This window comes from Oncorhynchus tshawytscha, linkage group LG13 (assembly GCF_018296145.1).
Source record: "Oncorhynchus tshawytscha isolate Ot180627B linkage group LG13, Otsh_v2.0, whole genome shotgun sequence".
Taxonomy (NCBI): Eukaryota; Metazoa; Chordata; class Actinopteri; order Salmoniformes; family Salmonidae; genus Oncorhynchus; species Oncorhynchus tshawytscha.
Genome location: NC_056441.1, coordinates 4,032,564 through 4,041,874, shown reverse-complemented (window position 1 = coordinate 4,041,874; position 9,311 = coordinate 4,032,564).

The window sequence follows — 9,311 nt, the reverse complement described above, 5'->3', positions numbered from 1 at the left end:
CTCTAACCGTAAGGCACCACGGAGGGTGGTGCGTATGGCCCAGTACATCCCCGGGGCCAAGCTTCCTTCCATCCAGGACCTGGTGACCAGGCGGTGTAAGAGGAAATCCCTAAAAGTTGTCAAAGGTCCCAGCCACCCCAGTCATAGACTGTTCTCTCTACCACTGCATGGCAAGTGGTACAAGAGTGCCAAGTCTAGGACAAAAAAAGGCTTCTCAACAGTTTTTACCCCCAAGCCATAAGACTCCTGAGACTCATAAGACTCCTGAACAGGTAATCAAATGGCTACCCGGACTATTTACATTGTTTATCATTTATGCATAGTCACTTTAACTATACATTCATGTACATACTACCTCAATTGGGCCGAACAACCAGTGCTCCCGCACAGTGGCTAAACGGGCTATCTGCATTGTGGCTAACCGGGCTATTTGCATTTTCAGCCTCCAGGAATTGTGTACAGATCCTTGCGACATGGGGCCTTGCGTTATCCTGCTGAAACATGAGGTGATGGCGGCAGATGAATGGCACAACAATGGGCCTCAGGATCTTGTCACGGTAAGTCTGTGCATTCAAAATTGCCATCGAAAAAATGCAAATGCATTTGTTGTCCGTAGTTTATGCCTGCCGCATGCCATCAGCTAACCGCTCCGTCACATGATTCCATACATGACATCTGCCCGTTGAAACCGGGATTCATCCTTGAAGAGCACACGACTGAAGTCGGTTACAACGCCGAACTGCAGTCAGGTCAAGACCCTGGTGATGATGACGAGCACGCAAATGAGCTTCAATGATCTGGGCTGGCGCTGTTACATGTGGTTGTGAGAGCCTGGTTGAACTTTAAAACGATGTTGGAGGTGGCTTGTTGCCATGGCACCAGCTCTGTTGGTCAACACACTTTTATGTGACAAAAACTGCACGTTTTAGATTGTCCTTTTTTTGTGTGTCCCCAGCACAAGGTGTACTTATGCAATGATCATGGCGTTTAATCAGCTTCTTGATATTCCGTTTTCTTTTGTTGCCTTTTTGTTATCATTTATCTTTGTTTCATAGTAAAAAAATTATAATCAGTTTTGTCCCAGAATTTCTGAATTTACAGTATGTTTACCAATTGGCTGTGCAGCTTATTTGTACTTATTTTATCTTATCTTTATACTTATTTGCCTCAGTTTTACAGTCATTTTCTTAATGGGTGTATACTTATTAATTCTTATTATTATACTTATAATAATTTTGCACGCCCAATTTTTTTTTTCAGCTTTTGTTTTGTTAAAATTTTTGGAAATATCCAATAAATGTCGTTCCACTTCATGATTGTGTCCCACTTGTTGATTCTTCACAAAAAAATACAGTTTTATATCTTTATGTTTGAAGCCTGAAATGTGGCAAAAGGTCGCAAAGTTCAAGGGGGCCGAATACTTTCGCAAGGCACTGTATATATATATATATATATATATATATATATATATATATATTACATATTACATATTACATATATATTACATAGGTAAAGTCCCCCTTATCTCAGCTCGCTGGTCACCATAGCATCTCCCACCTGTAGCACACGCTCCAACAGGTATATCTCTCTAGTCACCCCCAAAACCAATTCTTTCTTTGGCCGCCTCTCCTTCCAGTTCTCTGCTGCCAATGACTGGAACGAACTACAAAAATCTCTGAAAAATCTCTGAAACTGGAAACACTTATCTCCCTCACTAGCTTTAAGCACCAACTGTCAGAGCAGCTCACAGATTACTGCACCTGTACATAGCCCACCTATAATTTAACCCAAACAACTACCTCTTTCCCTACTGTATTTAATTAATTAATTAATTTATTTTGCTAATTTGCACCCCATTATTTTTATTTCTACTTTGCACATTCTTCCAATGCAAATCTACCATTCCAGTGTTTTACTTGCTATTTTGTATTTACTTTGCCACCATTGCCTTTTTTTGCCTTTACCTCCCTTCTCACCTCATTTGCTCACATCGTATATAGACTTGTTTATACTGTATTATTGACTGTATGTTTGTTTTACTCCATGTGTAACTCTGTGTCGAACTGCTTTGCTTTATCTTGACCAGGTCGCAATTGTAAATGAGAACTTGTTCTCAACTTGCCTACCTGTTTAAATAAAGGTGAAATAAAATAAAATAAATAAATATATAAATATTATATGCATATCCTAGCTTCTGGGCCTGAGTAGCTGGCAGTTTACTTTGGGCCCTTTTCATCCGGACGTAAAATACTGCCCCTAGCCTTAAGAAGTTTTAACACAGTGTCCAAGGAAGGGCCAGAAGAATACAGAATGGTGTCGTCTGTGTAGCGGTGGATCAGGAGAATCACCAGCAGCAAGAGCGACATCATTGATGTATACTGAGAAGAGAGTCGGCCCGAGATTGAACCCTGTGGCACCCCACAGAGACTGCCAGAGGTCCAGACAACAGGCCCTCAAATTTGACACACTGAACTTTGTCGAAGAAGTTGGTGAAGCAGGCGAGTCATTAGAGAAATCAAGGCTGTTTAGTCTGCCGATAAGAATGTGGTGACTGACCGAGTCAACAGCCTTGGCCAGGTCGATGAATACGGCTGCGCAGTATTGTCTTTTATCGATGGCAGTTATGATATCGTTTAGGACCTTGAGCGTGGCTGAGATGCACCCATGACCAGCTCGGAAACCAGATTGCATATCGGAAAGGTAAGGTGGGATTCTAAATGGTCGGTGATCTGTTTGTTAACTTGGCTTCCGAAGACCTTAGAAAGGCAGGGTCGGATAGATATAGGTCTGTAACAGTTTGGGTCTAGAGTGTCTCCCCCTTTGAAGAGGGGGATTACCGCGGTACCTTTCCAATCTTTAGGAATCTCAGATGATACGAAAGAGCGGTTGAAAAGACTGGTAATAGAGGTTGCAACAATTTCGGCAGATCATTTTAAAAAGATTGGGTCCAGATTGTCTAGCCCGGCTGATTTGTAGGGATCCAGATGTTGCATCTCTTTCAGAACATCAGTTATCTGGATTTGGGTGAAGGAGAAGTGGGGGGTGGGCAAGTTGCTGCAGGGGGTGCTGAGATGTTGGCAGGGGTTGGGGTAGCCAGGTGGAAAGCTTGGCCAACCGTAGAAAAATGCTGATTGAAATGATCAATTATCGTAGATTTATCATTGGTGACAGTGTTTCCTATCCTCAGTGTAGTGAGCAGCTGGGAGGAGGTGCTCTTATTATTCTCCATGGAATTAGTGCTACAGGAAGCAAATTTCTGTTTGAAAAAGCTAGCCTTTGCTTTCCTAATTGACCGAGTATATTGGTTCCTGACTTCCCTGAAAAGTTGCATATCGGGGGTGTAATTCGATGCTATTGCAGAATGCCACAGGATGTTTTCGTGCTGGTCAAGGGCAGTCAAGTCTGGAGTGAACCAAGGGCTACATCTGTTCTTAGCTCTACATTTTTTGAATGAGGCATGCTTATTTAAGATGGTGAGGAGGCACTTTTAAAGAGCAACCAGGCCTCCTCTACTGACGGAATGAGGTCAATATCCTTCCAGGATACCCGGGCCAGGTCGATTAGAAAGGCCTGCTCACTGAAGTGATTTAGGGAGCGTTTGACAGTGATGAGGGGTGGTTGTTTGACCGCTGACCCATTACGGACACAGGCAATGAGGCAATGATGGCTGAGATCCTGGTTTAAGACAGCGGAGGTGTATTTAGAGGGCGTGTTGGTTTGGTTGATATCTAAGAGGATGCCCGTGGTTACGGATTTAGGGTTGTACCTGGTGGGCAGCTTGATAATTTGTGACACTGCTGTGTAGAGCTGAAGGGATTTTCTCTAGTAGTAATCAGCATTGTTATTTTTCTCATCGTTGAGTTGTAGTTACTTCATTGTTTGAGACGCTTATTCAAAGGGCTATGATATTTTATTTGATAAATGTCTTTCATATTCTATTTGATTTCTTGTTTTCCTAAAAATGTATATTTTTCCAATGGCATATGCCAAAAATATGAGCTTGGAGAGGTAGTTAAACACAGTGGCCTTCAGCTCAAAGTCTCCTTTGAGTTCCATGACCAACTTAAACTAAACAAAACATCCTGGTGTAAAAGAGGCAGCTGCCACTCTGATTCATTACTGAGCATCAACACCGGCTCCCTGCCTCGGTTGAGTAATGAGAGTGTTGTGTTGCTAGTGGAGATGGCTCGGTGACATCAGTGCCACTAATTTAGCATGACATATCATGATTAAATTACCAGGACATTAGACGTTGACACAGTTTGACGAAGATTCTTCTGAGACAGCGAGAGGATTCAGCCAAGGAATCCTGCCAGGCCTCAAAGGTTGAAGATGTTCCAGAGTTTGGGAATCTTGAAGATATTTTGTCAAAATACGTTAATTAGATTGCGTTCCACTTCTCTGTTAATATTTATCAGATTCCCTTCATCTCTCTGTGAAGAAGGTATTTCTTCTCCCTCAGGATGGTCTTTCCCTCAGGATGGTCTTCATTCTTCATCTCTCTGTGAGGAAGGTCTTCATCTCTCTGTGAGGAAGGTCTTTCTCTCTCTGTGAAGAAGGTATTTCTCTCTCCCTCAGGATGGTCTTCATCTCTCTGTGAGGAAGGTATTTCTCTCTCTGTGAGGAAGGTCTTCATCTCTCTGTGAGGAAGGTCTTCATCTCTCTGTGAGGAAGGTATTTCTCTCTCCCTCAGGATGGTCTTTCTCTCTCTGTGAGGAAGGTCTTCATCTCTCTGTGAGGAAGGTCTTTCTCTCTCCCTCAGGATGGTCATTCTCTCTGTGAGGAAGGTCTTTCTCTCTCTGTGAGGAAGGTCTTTCTCTCTCTGTGAGGAAGGTCTTCATCTCTCTGTGAGGAAGGTCTTTCTCTCTCTGTGAGGAAGGTCTTCATCTCTCTTGAGGAATCTCTCTGTGAGGAAGGTCTTTCTCTCTGTGAGGAAGGTCTTCATCTCTCTGTGAGGAAGGTCTTCATCTCTCTGTGAGGAAGGTCTTCTGTGAGGAAGGTCTTCATCTCTCTGTGAGGAAGGTCTTCATCTCTCTGTGAGGAAGGTCTTTCTTCTCTGTCTTTCTCTCTCTGTGAGGAAGGTCTTCATCTCTCTGTGAGGAAGGTCTTCATCTCTCTGTGAGGAAGGTCTTCATCTCTCTGTGAGGAAGGTCATTTCTCTCTGTGAGGAAGGTCTTCATCTCTCTGTGAGGAAGGTCTTTCTCTCTGTGAGGAAGGTCTTTCTCTCTCTGTGAGGAAGGTCTTTCTCTCTGTGAGGAAGGTCTTTTCATCTCTCTGTGAGGAAGGTCTTCATCTCTCTCTGTGAGGAAGGTCTTTTCTCTCTGTGAGGAAGGTATTTCTCTCTCCCTCAGGATTCATTCTCTCTCTGTGAGGAAGGTCTTCATCTCTCTGTGAGGAAGGTCTTTCATCTCTCTGTGAGGAAGGTCTTTCTCTCTCTGTGAGGAAGGTCTTCTCTCTCTGTGAGGAAGGTCTTCATCTCTCGGTGTGAGGAAGGTCTTTCTCTCTCTGTGAGGAAGGTCTTCATCTCTCTGTGAGGAAGGTCTTCATCTCTCTGTGAGGAAGGTCTTTCTCTCTCCCTCAGGATTCATTCTCTCTCTGTGAGGAAGGTATTTCTCTCTCCCTCAGGATGGTCATTCCCTCTCTGTGAGGAAGGTCTTCATCTCTCTGTGAGGAAGGTCTTCATCTCTCTGTGAGGAAGGTCTTTCTCTCTCCCTCAGGATGGTCATTCTCTCTGTGAGGAAGGTCTTTCTCTCTCTGTGAGGAAGGTCTTTCTCTCTCTGTGAGGAAGGTCTTCATCTCTCTGTGAGGAAGGTCTTTCTCTCTCTGTGAGGAAGGTCTTCATCTCTCTGTGAGGAAGGTCTTCATCTCTCTGTGAGGAAGGTCTTTCTCTCTCTGTGAGGAAGGTCTTTCTCTCTCTGTGAGGAAGGTCTTCATCTCTCTGTGAGGAAGGTCTTCATCTCTCTGTGAGGAAGGTCTTCATCTCTCTGTGAGGAAGGTCTTTCTCTCTCTGTGAGGAAGGTCTTCATCTCTCTGTGAGGAAGGTCTTTCTCTCTCTGTGAGGAAGGTCTTTCTCTCTCTGTGAGGAAGGTCTTTCTCTCTCTGTGAGGAAGGTCTTTCTCTCTCTGTGAGGAAGGTCTTCATCTCTCTCTGTGAGGAAGGTCTTTCTCTCTCTGTGAGGAAGGTATTTCTCTCTCCCTCAGGATGGTCATTCTCTCTCTGTGAGGAAGGTCTTCATCTCTCTGTGAGGAAGGTCTTTCTCTCTCTGTGAGGAAGGTCTTTCTCTCTCTGTGAGGAAGGTCTTTCTCTCTCTGTGAGGAAGGTCTTCATCTCTCGGTGTGAGGAAGGTCTTTCTCTCTCTGTGAGGAAGGTCTTCATCTCTCTGTGAGGAAGGTCTTCATCTCTCTGTGAGGAAGGTCTTTCTCTCTCCCTCAGGATGGTCATTCTCTCTCTGTGAGGAAGGTATTTCTCTCTCCCTCAGGATGGTCATTCCCTCTCTGTGAGGAAGGTCTTCATCTCTCTGTGAGGAAGGTCTTCATCTCTCTGTGAGGAAGGTCTTTCTCTCTCCCTCAGGATGGTCATTCTCTCTCTGTGAGGAAGGTCTTTCTCTCTCCCTCAGGATGGTCATTCTCTCTCTGTGAAGAAGGTCTTCATCTCTCTGTGAGGAAGGTCTTTCTCTCTCTGTGAGGAAGGTCTTCATCTCTCTGTGAGGAAGGTCTTTCTCTCTCTGTGAGGAAGGTCTTTCTCTCTCTGTGAGGAAGGTCTTCATCTCTCTGTGAGGAAGGTCTTCATCTCTCTGTGAGGAAGGTCTTTCTCTCTCTGTGAGGAAGGTCTTCATCTCTGTGAGGAAGGTCTTTCTCTCTGTGTGAGGAAGGTCTTCATCTCTCTGTGAGGAAGGTCTTTCTCTCTCTGTGAGGAAGGTCTTCATCTCTCTGTGAGGAAGGTCTTTCTCTCTCTGTGAGGAAGGTCTTCATCTCTCTGTGAGGAAGGTCTTTCTCTCTCTGTGAGGAAGGTCATTCTCTCTCTGTGAGGAAGGTCTTCATCTCTCTGTGAGGAAGGTCTTTCTCTCTCTGTGAGGAAGGTCTTCATCTCTCGGTGTGAGGAAGGTCTTTCTCTCTCTGTGAGGGAGGTCTGTCTCTCTCTGTGAGGATGGTTGTTGGGAGTGTATCCAGCGCTCTGGTAGATTGGTGATTATGAGACTTGCTAGAACATTCTGATCAGCGCTGAGCCGGTTCTGTTAATGCTGCTGACACACCATCAGCCCTGTCTGACGGTCATTGATGATTTCAATTTCCCTGCGATAGTTCTTTACGCTTTGCAGAGTGCTGGAATGGATTTCTCGCCTGTTGCGCTGTTGTTGTTTTGGCCCAGGATCGATTTGGTAAGCTGGAAATAATTATCCAGCGTTTCGCTCCCTGTCATTTCCCTGGAGAACAGACACCTAAGCACTGTGCTCATTCCTCTCTCCTCTACACTCCTCCTCTCTCCTCAACATTCCTCTACACTCCCCTACTCTACTCTACTCTACATTCCACTACATTCCTCTACTCTCCTCTCCTCTCGACTCAACTCTCCTCTATTTTACTCTACTTAACCTCCAATCCTCTCCACTTCTTCTTTCCTCTCCTCTCCTCTACACTCCTCTCGTCTCCTCGTCTCCTCTCCACCTCTCCTCTCCTCTACACTCCTCTCGTCTCCTCGCCACCTCTCATATTCTCTTCTCTACGCACCTCCACTCTCCTCTACAGTCCTCCTCTCTTCTCCATTCTCCTCCACTGTCCTCCTCTCTCATCTCCTTTGTTCGTCCTCTCCTCCATCTATATTTCTCTCTTTAGCTATATCTATTTTCTCTGTTTATCTATCCTCCCTCTTTCTCTCTGTCTATATCCTGTACCTCTCTTATTCTCCATCTTTCTCGTACCCTTCTCCATCCCTCTCCACAGGGCCTCGTGAAACGGTTGTTCCCCGTTGCTACGTCTAGTCTAATGAGCTGTTGTGTCCGTAGAGCGATGGAGGGAGATGTCCAGAACACTGGAACACCAGAACACAGCGAGGGTCTGCTAGTTCAGCTATAGGGTCTAACTGTATCTAGTGTGTAGTCTCAGCTATAGGGTTTAACTGTATCTAGTGTGTAGTCTCAGCTATAGGGTTTAACTGTATCTAGTGTGTAGTCTCAGCTATAGGGTTTAACTGTATCTAGTGTGTAGTCTCAGCTATAGGGTTTAACTGTATCTAGTGTGTAGTCTCAGCTATAGGGTTTAACTGTATCTAGTGTGTAGTCTCAGCTATAGGGTCTAACTGTATCTAGTGTGTAGTCTCAGCTATAGGGTCTAACTGTATCTAGTGTGTAGTCCCCTCTATCCACATCGATGGAACAGTAGTGGAGAGGGTAGCAAGTTTTAAGTTCCTCGGCATACACATCACAGACAAACTGAATTGGTCCACTCACACAGACAGCATCGTGAAGAAGGCGCAGCAGCGCCTCTTCAACCTCAGGAGGCTGAAGAAATTCGGCTTGTCACCAAAAGCACTCACAAACTTCTACAGATGCACAATCGAGAGCATCCTGGCGGGATGTATCACCGCCTGGTACGGCAACTGCTCCGCCCTCAACCGTAAGGCTCTCCAGAGGGTAGTGAGGTCTGCACAACGCATCACCGGGGGCAAACTACCTGCCCTCCAGGACACCTACACCACCCGATGTTACAGGAAGGCCATAAAGATCATCAAGGACATCAACCACCGAGCCACTGCCTGTTCACCCCGCTATCATCCAGAAGGCGAGGTCAGTACAGGTGCATCAAAGCTGGGACCGAGAGACTGAAAAACAGCTTCTATCTCAAGGCCATCAGACTGTTAAACAGCCACCACTAACATTGAGTGGCTGCTGCCAACACACTGACACTGACACTGACTCAACTCCAGCCACTTTAATAATGGGAATTGATGGGAAATGATGTAAATATATCACTAGCCACTTTAAACAATGCTACCCTATATAATGTTACTTACCCTACATTATTCATCTCATATGCATACGTATATACTGTACTCTATATCATCGACTGCATCCTTATGTAATACATGTATCACTAGCCACTTTAACTATGCCACTTTGTTTACATACTCATCTCATATGTATATACTGTACTCGATACCATCTACTGTATCTTGCCTATGCTGCTCTGTACCATCACTCATTCATATATCCTTATGTACATATTCTTTATCCCCTTACACTGTGTATAAGACAGTAGTTTTGGAATTGTTAGTTAGATTACTTGTTGGTTATTACTGCATTGTCGGAACTAGAA